At 40.9% G+C, this 11296-nt stretch overlaps 1 non-coding gene across 1 annotated transcript; it reads right to left on the reverse strand.

The window, feature by feature from the left end:
- Positions 1-437: 437 nt before the first annotated feature.
- On the reverse strand, positions 438-601 carry LOC114007292 (U1 spliceosomal RNA). Its single transcript, XR_003548921.1, has one exon. It is a non-coding gene; the product is annotated as a U1 spliceosomal RNA (small nuclear RNA).
- Positions 602-11296: the final 10695 nt, after the last annotated feature.

Genomic DNA, 11296 nt, shown 5'->3' on the forward strand with positions numbered 1-11296 from the left:
GAGAATGGAGGAGAAGGGATTGTGGCGTGGCCATCCCGCCTGGGGGAGGGGTGTGATTTCTCGCTTTCTGGTGAATGCACAGGCCCTATAGCAAAACCTTTCAAAAAAAATAAAAATAAAAATGAAAAAGAGAAAAGGAAATCCTTGTACGCTGTTGATGGGAATGTAAAATGGTGCTATGGAAAACTATGGAGTTTTCTAGAAAAATTACAAATAGAACTACCATATGATCTAGCAATCTCACTTTTAGGTATTTATCTGAAAGAATTGGATTCAGGATCTGGAAGAGATATTTGCACTCCCATATAAATGAGCATTATTCACAATAACCAAGTTTTGGAATCAGCTCAAACGCCCAACAAATGAATGGATAAAGAAAATGTGGCATATACAGACAATAGAATATTACACAGCTTTTGTTTTCATTTCTTTTTTCCCAGGGGAGAGCACGAACACAGTCCCCCACTACCACAAATTATGCAGTTGAGTTTCCCACATTTGGGGAAATCGCAGGGGTCAGCACACCCGGAGTGCAGTGGATAAGCCTCGTCCTGGGGAAACCGCCTTCGTGATCGTGGTATCTCCCCTGCCAGGTAAGTATAGAATATTACACAGTTTTAAAGCAAGGAAATCTGGGGCCAGTGGATGGCAGAGTAGTTAAAAGCTGGACTCCCACATGGCTGACTGTAGTTCGAGTCCCAGACCCAGTAGTGTGAAACTCATGCCAGGTGTGTGTGTGTGTGTGTGTGTGTGTGTGTGTGTTTATATATACATACATACATATATATGTGTCTGTATGCCCCCAAAATCTCAGGAGAATGGAGAAGGGAATGCAGCATGGCCATCCCCACTGGGGGATGATTTCTTGCTTTTTGTCTCTCTCTCCCTCTCTCCAGAGAACACAAGTGTTCTGTAGCAAAATATCTCTCTCTCTCAAAAAAGAAGGAAATCTTACCATTTGTAATGATACAGGTGGACCTGAAAGACACTGTGCTGAGTGAAATAAATGAGTCGCAGGACAAATACCGCATGATCCCTTACGTAAGGCACTTACAGTAATCAAAGGTATCGAAGTGAACAATCAAATGGTGGTTACTAGGAGAGGCGTGGAGGACACCATGGTGGTGGGTGCGAGGATAGTTGTCCAAAAGACACAAAATAACAGTTTTACAAGAATAAGTTCCAGAGAGCTGCTATATAGTAGAATGCTTATAGTTAACAATAAACATTCATATACAAACTTACTGAATTATATACAGTTATTATGTGCTGGTCTTTATTTGTACCAATTATACCTCAATAACAGAATATATAAAATATATATATAAAAAAAAATAACAAAGACAGCTCTGTGGCCTGGAGGTTAAGGCAGCTGGATCCCACATGGCCAACTGAGCAGTAAAAATCCCCACTTGATGGCTTAAGAAACAAGATGTGTGTGTGAGTGTGTGTGCCCAAGATCCCCACAGGAAGGAGAGAGAGAGGAGAGGGACTGTGGCATGACTATTCCCATGGTGCAGGGTGTGTGTGTGGGCAGGTATTTTCTCACTTTCCTTTTCCTCCATTCTGTCTCTCTGTCTCTTTCTGACAAACGTCCTTTTTCACTTTCCCTCTCCTCTCTTTGTCTCTTTGTCTCTGTGTGCATGTACCCTCTGGCAATAAATACTGGATTGTTAGAAAAGTTATCATGTATTTTTCTATGTTTTCCTATACAAAATGGCACCATGACTTTTTCTGACAACCCTATAAATAACATAACAACATGACAAGCCTTGATCCTACGGGTGAGGCTTATCTGCTGGTGGCTTCCCACAGGGTGCCATGGCTGGTTGTTTCCGGGAGAAGCCACATCTCCCAGAAGCTGTCTTTGTAAGTTTCCCTCAAAGCAGACCCAGAGATGGTGCCCCTGGGTCAGGTCATTCATTCCAGATGTGATCTCAGCAAACTCTGGTAGGGAAATGGAGAAGTGAGACTAGGAAGAGAAGGGAGCCAGGGCAGCAGGACAATCGAAGCTCAATGTGTGGGGAACGCTGGGAGTCAGGGTGTGTCACGCAACTTAGGATTCTTTCCCCACTGGAAGAGCAAGGGAACCAGGCTCTTCCTCTACTACTTGGAGGCCCGTGACCTCTCCAGCATTCATGCCTGGGCCTGTCTGTGGTCTGAGAGGAGCCTCCTCCTGAAGAAACTTGCAGGAATTTGCAAAAATGCTGGAGCAATGTGGAGAGGCGACTGAGAGTCTCTGCTTCAGTATCTTTAGATTTTTTTCTTAGGTTTATCAGCTTGTCCTGAGGTGACTATTGCTCTCTTACCTACAGGCTAGGAGAGCAGCTGCCAGAATTCCAGGATCTGAATGAGGGAAAGGACCAAGTTCCATATTTGATGTTAGCTTTTGCTTGGCCAACCCATTTTCTCATGAAAATACCTTAGCTATGTCTTTGTCCCCATATAACCACTGGTTCACATTCTCTAGAGCAATGCTGTCCAACAGAAGTATAATGTATGCCTTAGAAGTAATTTAAATTTAGGGGCCAGCAGGTGGCATGGTGGTTAAGGTACTAGACTCCCACATGGCAAACCACAGTTCGAGTCCTCGACCTGGAGGCTGGCTTTGCTACTTTCCCTTTCTTTCTCTGTCTCTCTGATCAAATTAAACATATAGTAATAATGATGATGATAATAAATGAAATAATTATTTTTTTAAAAAAGAAGTAACTTAAAAATTTTTCAGTCATATTAAAATAAATAAATAAACAGGAGAGAAGCCAGCAGGTGGCGCAGCGGTTAAGGTGGTTGGATTTTACATGGCCACCTGTGCAGTTCGAGTCCTGGACCCAGTAACTTAAAAAATATGCCAGGCATGTGTGCATGCACACCCAAAATCCTGAGAGGAGAATGGAGGAGAAGAAATTGAGGAGTGATCATCCACCCTAGAGGTTGTTTTCTTACTTTTCTTTTTCCCTCTATCTCTGTCTCTCTTTCTTTGTCTCAAGAAGCACATGCACTCTATAGTAAACCGAAAAATAAAGGAAAAAGGAATTTCAATGTTTTATTTAATCCAATAGATCAAATATTAGGATCCTGACATAGTATTTTTTAAAATATCAAGATGGTTTACATTATTTTGGACTAAATCTTTAAAATCTAGTATATTTCCACACTTACAACACATCTCAATTTCAGATAGCCACACTGCAAAAGTTTAAGACCCCCATGTACTTAGTGGTCACGTATTGTACAGTCATCTCTAGACTAAATTTTCAGTCCTGTGTGAAGGTGTGGCTTCCAGCTCTGCAGTCTTGCACGCTACCTTCTGCACAATTGAACTTGAGCTGGGTCTACAATTTTTTTTTCTTTTTAAAATTTGCCAGATGGCACACGCACTTGGCAGACGGAGGTTCCCTGGAGAAAAAAATGGAGAGAAAGAAAGCACCCCAAAGGGGCATGGCCACACTGCCACCCCTTCTCCCCTTTTCTCCATCCTGTTGGAATTTTGGACTTGCACATACATGTGCCTTGTGTGTTTTTCAAGCTGCCAGGGCTAGAACTTGAACCATATAGTCAGCATGTGGGATCTGGCTCTCTTAACCCCTAAGCCAAGGGACATGTCCCAGGTCTATAAAATTTTAATAAGTGCATTTAGTGGTTTAGTTTAACCATCTTAACAATCCTGTGTATATGATAACTATTTTCAAAAAGAATGGATGCACAAATGAAAGGACATCTAGGAGAATAACTTATTTTCCAAATGTCATCCAATCTGGTTAAAACTCACACCACACGATGACGCCCTGAGGTCAGTCTTCAGGAAGCCTATTTCTCATGAACCCAGCTCAGTTCTCTTGGTAACCACTGAGCTAAGAAAGCCAAATTAAAGAGCCATGAGTCAACATTTCCAACTTCCTTTAGCCTCATTGCTCCACTGTCTGCTAGAGCTGACCACTTCCTTGCAATGTTGGGGCTTTATCTAGTGTGGGGATTTCTTAGCTTAACTCCACCTTCCCCATTCTTTTTTTTTTTTTTTTTTTTTGGAGAGGTTTTCGCTATAGGGTGCGTGCGCTCGCCAGACAGACAGAGACATAGAGACAGAAAGCGAGAAATCACCCCCCAGGGGGGATGGTCACGCCGCAATCCCTTCTCCTCCATTCTCCTCTCGGGATCTTGGGCACGCACGCACACGCGCCCGGCGTGAGATTTAAGCCACCGGGTCCGAGATGCGAACCGCGGTCGACTACGTGGGAGTCCAGCGACATAGCCATTACGCTAACTGCTGGTTCCCCCACCTTCCCCATTCTTTAGACTCATCTCTCTTACTTTCTTTATCCCTCTTGTTTTTCTTTCTTTCTCTTTTTTAACTCTTCTTTCTTTCTTTTTCTTTCTTTTTCTTCCTTCTACTCCCTCTCCTCCTGTTTCTCCACTTCTTCCTTTTCCGCCTCCTTTTTAAAATTTTATTTATTTATTTATTTTAATTTGCTATAGGGGACATGATAGAGAGGGAAATTGAAAAAGCACCCCTCAGGAGGTATGTCGACACCACAACCCCTTCTTCTCCATTGCCTCTTGGGATTGCAGGCATGCACACACATGCATCCAGTATGTTTTCCAAGCTGCTGAATCTGGCACTGGAACCACATAGTCAGGTGTGTAGGATCCAGCCACCTCAATTACCATGCCACTGACTGGCCTTCATGTCTTCTTCTGAAAGGTGCTGAATTTCTGTTTCTGTGCTTTTTCTATAATCTTTTCCTTTCCTTCTCTTTTTATCTTTTATTTGTGAAAGGGCATAGGCACTTCCCAGAGAAAGAGACAAACAGACAGATAGGGAGAAATCACTCCCCAGTGGGGCATGGCCAACCTGCAACCCCTTATCTTCCATCTCTCCCTCCTTTTGGGATTTTGGGCACGCATGCACGCATTCCCCACATGTTTCTTAATCTGCCAGGGGCTGGACTTGAACCACAAGGTCAGCCAGGTAGGATCCAGTCACCTTAACCACCAGACTAGGGAGCTGGCCCTAGAATCTTTTAAAAATGATGCCTACCTTCCACACACAAGTGTGTTAGAAGCCAGTCTTTATGTGTAATCCATTTGATGCTGGTGACTTGGGAGTCTTTTTTTGTTTTGGTTTTGTACCTAATAATTCATTATTCTAGACTCCAAGAAAATAATAAAAAGCAATTTCAATAAGTATTACAGATATTTATAAAGAAATACCAAAGATGAAATTGTATTCATAATATACAGAAAAATGTTTCAAATTTCTTGCTTTTGCGTAATTGCATGCCTCGTGAATCAAGAAATTTTCAGACCCAGAGATCCCATTTAGTTGGCTTCTTTGTTGAAGTGGGAGAGAGTTCAGTTCCACTCATATCCGGACAGTAGACGGTAAAGAAAAGGAAGTCCTAGAGACTGCTACGGTGGTGTCAGAACAGGGAGGACATTTCCACAGGGGAGATAAAGAGAAGCAAACTTGGGGGCATTGAGGGAAGAATCTTGCTCTTACAAAGTACACAGTAAAGTGACTCATAAATATGCAAATTGAATTAAATTGGGAGTTCTTCAAAGCATTTCCCATAAATGTCCTGGGTTTTGGTTTCACAAGGTCCAGCCTACTATTGTTTGTATGCTGCCCCTCCACCCAGGCACCCCACATTTTATCCTCTGGCACACATTTTCAGCTCTGTGTACTGGGATATATTTTATTCCCATCAGTTTTGTAAACCATAAAGAAAATCGATTTGGGAACCAGCAAGTGATGTAGTGGTTAAGGGTCTGGTCTTCAATATGGCTAAATGCAGTTTGAGTTCTGGATTTGGTGGCTTGAAACTCATGCAGGACATGTGCGTGTGTGTGCCCAAAATTCCAGGAGGAAAATGGAAGAGAAGGGACTGTGGTGTGGCCATCCATCCTTCCTGGGGGGTGATTTCTCACTTTCCCTCTCATTATCTCTCTCTGACTGGCGAATGCATGTGCCTATGGCAAAAACCTTAAAAAAGAAAAAAGGAAGAAAGAAAGAAAGAAAGAAAAAGAAAGAAAGAAAGAAAGAGAGAGAGAGAGAGAGAGAGAGAGAGAGAGAGAGAGAGAAAGAAAGAAAGAAAGAAAGAAAGAAAGAAAGAAAGAAAGAAAGAAAGAAAAAGAAAGAAAGAAAATAGACTTGTTCTACTAAAAATTTGTTTTACATTCATATTTCCTGTCAGGGGCCAGCAGATGGCATGGTGGTTAAAAGTGTTGGATTCCCACATGGCCAACCTTGGTTCAAGTACTAGACCAAGTAACCTGCTTTCTCATTTTCCCTTTCTCTCTCTCTCTGTCTCTGTCTGGTCAAATTAAAAATAATATTAACTGGGCCAGCAACTGGCATAATGGCTATGTCACTGGACTCCCACGTAGTCGACTGTGGTTCAAGTCCCGGACCCAGTGGCTTAAACTCACACTGGGCATGTGTGTGTGCGTGCCCAAGATCCCGAGAGGAGAATGGAGGGGAAGGGATTGTGGTGTGGCCATCCCCCCTGGGGGGCGATTTCTCTCTTTCTGTCTCTATGTCTCTGTCTGGCGAGCACATGTGCCCTATAGCAAAAATCTCTCCAAAAAAAGAAAAAATAATAATAATATTAACAAATGGAAATAAATAAATAAATAAATCTTAAAAGAAAAATTTCTGACAAGGGATTAGCAGATGGTATAATGTTTATGGTGCTGGACTCTCACGTAGTTGACCATTGTTCGAGTCCTAGACCCAGTGACATAAACTCACTTTTTTTAGAATTATTTTATTTATCTTTATTCATTTATTTATTTTATTTTATTTGACCAGATTGGGACAGAGTGAGAGAGAAAGAAAGAGAGAGAAAAGGAAAGTGAGAAAGCAAACTGCCACGTCTGAAACTCAGACTGCAGTTGACCATGTAGGAGTCCACTACCCTTAACCACCACACCACCTGCTGGCCCCAAAAGCTGAAATTATCCTCCAAGGTGATGGTATTAGGAGGGGAGGGGGGGCCCAAGGTCTGGGACATGATTAGGTTACAAAGATAAAGTCTTTGTGAATGGGATGAGTGTCCACGTGAAAAAGACCCAAGGGAGCTCATTTGCCCCTTTCACCGTGTGAGGACATGGCCGGTCACCATTCTGTGTGAACTAGGGCACAGGCCCTCATCAGATACTGAATCTGCCAGCACATGGATCTTGAGCTTCCCAGCTTCCAGAATAAATAGAAATAAATTTCTGTTGCTTTTTGATCATCCAGGGCATGGTATTTTGTTATAGTAGCCCAAATAGACTAAAACATGATAGTTGTTTCTAAGAAGATGCTCAGTGAAAGCTTTGGTATATCTCTTTTTCAGTTGTCATGCCTCAATCCCTTGTCTTCCATTTCTGCTTTTGGGCATGCATGCACATGTGCTAGGTGTGTTTCTCAAGACACCAGATCAGGAGCTTGAAGTTCACAGTTGGCCATGTGGGATCCAGCCACCCTAACCACTGCACCACTGCTGGCCCCAAATAGCTCACTTTTCTATACAAAGATTACAAAAGAGGGGCCAGCAGGTGGTGTGATAGTTAAGGCATGGGATTTCCACTTGGTTGACTGTGATTTGAGTCCCAGATCTGGTGGCTTGCTTTCTCATTTTCTCTCTCTCTGGTGAGTGTATGTGCTCTATAACAAATTAAATAATAATAAATAAAATAAAATAATTTAAAAAATGAAATTAAAAAAAAAAGATTACAAAAGAAATTTTAGGGGTCAGCCAGTGGCTTTCATCATCGCAGATCACCACTGCATTTGGGCCATGAAATTAATCCCTTCCTCCCTTTTTTCTTTCCTTTTTAAAAAGGTTTATTATCATTTATGATTTACATCTATTTATTACACATCTTTCTAGGGAATAGAATGATCTTTAAAGACAAGTATATGGAGACCAGCAAGTGGTGTAGTGGTTATGATGCTAGACTCCCATATTGCCAACTGCAGTTTGAGTCCTGGACATGGTGGCTTGAAAATCATACTGGGTGCATGTGGGTGCCTGCCCAAAATCCCAGGAAGAGTATGAAGGAGAAGGGATTGTGGCATGGCCAACCCCCTGAGGGGGGATTTCTTACTTTCCCTCTCACTGTATCTCCCTGTTTCCTCTGGAAAGTACACACACTCTATGCCAAAAAACCTTAATACGAGGGGCTGGCAGGTGGCATGGTGGTTAAGGCGCTGGACTACCACATGGCTAACCACGGTTTGAGTCCCAGACCTGGTGGCTTGCTTCCTCACATTCTCTCTCTCTCTTTATGTCTCTCTCTCTCTCTGATCAAATTAAGAATAATCATAAATAAGATTAAGTAAATATTTTTTATAAAAAGAAAAAAATTTTAAGTATAAGATGTGTAATAAACAAATTGGGGATATAAACATCTTCACCACCATCAACATTTAACATATTATATTATGAACATTTGAAACCTGTTCCACTGGTCATTTCTTTACTGTGAAAAACAGTTCTAAATAAAAACACATTGGTTAAAGAGTAGACGAAATGTACCATAAATTAATCATGACGGATCTTTGAAAACAAAGATAATCTTAACATAGCCAATGAAAGAAGAATTTGTAATTTCCATGTAGAGGACTGTGGGAGATAATGGTTTATAATCTGAAAAGGTCTGTGGTATCAATCATTGGTTTAGGTAGAGACTGGAAAAACTGTACATAATAATAACTCATTAGTGGGCCAGCAGATAGTGTGGTGGTTAAGAGCGCTGGACTCCCAACGACCGATCACGGTTTAAATCATGGATCTGGTGGCTTGCTTTCTCATTTTCTCTCTCTCTCTCACTCTGTCCCTCTATGATCAAATTAAAAACAAACCCATAAATAAATAAAGTTAAATAAAATAATTCTTTAAAAAATAGCTCATTAGGAAGAGACAGAAAAGTTAAAACTTTTTTAAAAAAAATTATTCTATTGAACTTTATTTATTTATTTATTTGTTTTAAATTTGCCCAGAGAGGGACAGAGAGAGAAAAAGTGAGAAAGCAAGCTGCCAGGTCTGGGACTTGAACCATGGTCAGCCATGTGGGAATCCAGCATGCACCAGCTGGCCCCCAACAATAAAATCTTTTACTCACTCTCTGTGTGTTCTTGGAAGACCACAGCACTGTGCTGTGCATACAGCAATAAGTCCTTAAAAAAGTAAAACCAAAACAAAATTGGAAAGAGATGTTTAAAAGTAAAGACATGATAAAGTCAATGATTTGGTGATTTATAGGCTTTACAGAGTCCTTGATTTTAGCCTTCATTAAATTCATTCCAAAGACTCACCTACTTGTAACATTTACTCTGTTACCTAGTCCTATGCAACGAATAATGGTTATAATAAATATATAAATTGAAACTTGTGGAGATGACTCTTTATCAGGTAATTGGTGACTTTATACTTACAGCTGTTTGTGTGTAAAAGAGTTGATTCTGTATTTTTTAAAGGTTTTTGCCACAGAATACAAGAGCTTGTCAGAGAGAGAAAAAGAGAGAGACAGTGAGAGAAAAAATGAGAAATCACTCCCTAGGAGAGATGACTATGCCACAGTCTCTTTTCCTCCATTCTCCTCCTGGGATCTTAGATGTGAGCACATGCACGCAGCATGATTTTCAAGGCACTGGGTCTGGGCCTTGAACAACAGTCAAAAATGTGCGACTGCAGCGCCTTAGCTACCATGCCACCTACCGATCCCTAAATCTGCATGTTTAGCCTTTAAGTTGGGAAATTTAATCCTAACGTTCAATGCTATTATCAATATGTGTGGATTTATCCCTTTGTTTCAGTTGTTTTGTATTCTTACTTCTTTATCACCCATTAGTTTGCCTGGTGTAATATTCCCTTACATATTTCCTGAAGGTCTGGTTTAGCTTGGTGAATTCTTTCAGTATTTGCTTAGGAATGATTTATTTCTCCTTCCCATTTGAAGGATAGTTAATACTCTCAGCTGAAATTGGTTTTCTTTCATAGTTTTAAATGTCTTCCCATCCTTTCCTTGTCTACATTGTTTCAGTTGAGAGGTCCGATGTTTGCCTGATGGAGTGAACTTTGTGAGTAAGCTGGCATTTCTCTCTTGCCATTTTTAGAATATAGTCTTTATCTTTGATTTTTCTCAATTTGGGTATGATATGCCTTGGAGAGGATCTTCTTACATCTATTTGGTTTTCTTTGTATTTTCTGGACTTGGATGTCTGCATGACTCTAAACTTGGAAAGTTTTCAGCTAATGTATTATGAAAGAGGTTTTTCTATGCCTTTACCTGTCTCTTTGCCTTATGAAATACCTATTATTTCTTTACTTATTTTGTTTGTTTGTTTGTTTGTTTGGAGAGGTTTTTTTTTGCTATAGGGCACGTGCGCTCGCCAGACAGAGACAGAGAGACAGAAAGCGAGAAATCACCCCCCGGGGAGGGAGATGGTCACACCTCAATCCCTTCTCCTCCATTCTCCTCTCGGGATCTTGGGCATGCATGCACACGCACCCGGCATGAGTTTTAAGCCACCGGGTCCAGGACGCGAACCGCGGTCGACTACGTGGGAGTCCAGCAACATAGCCATTATGCTAACTGCTGGTCCCGTGAAATACCAATTATATGGCTATTCAGTTATTTAATGATGTCTAGCATTCCTGTATGTTGTCTTTATGTTTTTCACTTATTTATTTAATTATATTTATTATTATTACTTTTTAATTTGACCAAGGAAGGAGGGGAGTGAGAAAGCAAGCCACCAGGTCTGGGACTTGAGGTATGGTTGGTTATGTACGAGTCTGGTGCCCTAACCACTACGACCACTATGCCACCTTCTGACCCCTGTTGTCTTGATTTTTAAAGGTTATACTTCTTTTTGGTTGCTAAATTGGAGGTTTTGTCTTCAAGTTTAGAGAGTCTTTTTTCTGCATGGTCTAATCTCCTGTTGATACTTTCAAGAGAGGTTTTGATTTCCTGCATCTTATTCTCTATCTCTGGAAATTCTGTTTGATTCTTTTTTAGTGTGTCTATTTTTTTATAGTGTTCCTCCTTCAAGTCATGAAAGGATTTTCTCATCTCCCAGAATTGGTTGTCTGTTTTCTCTTGTATCTCATTGAGTTTTTGTTACAATGAGTATTCTGAATTCTTTTGCTGACATTTCTGTGATTTCTTATGTTTTATTCATTGTTGGTGAGGAGTTATTATGTTCCTTGGGGGTCAGACACTTCCTGGTTTTCTGTTTAGTGTGGTTCTGCTTCAATTTTTACTTATCTGGTGATATACTCGCTCCTTCCTATTTTTTTGGAGT

Source organism: Tupaia chinensis, unplaced genomic scaffold (assembly GCF_000334495.1).
Source record: "Tupaia chinensis unplaced genomic scaffold, TupChi_1.0 Scaffold000147_1, whole genome shotgun sequence".
NCBI lineage: Eukaryota > Metazoa > Chordata > Mammalia > Scandentia > Tupaiidae > Tupaia > Tupaia belangeri.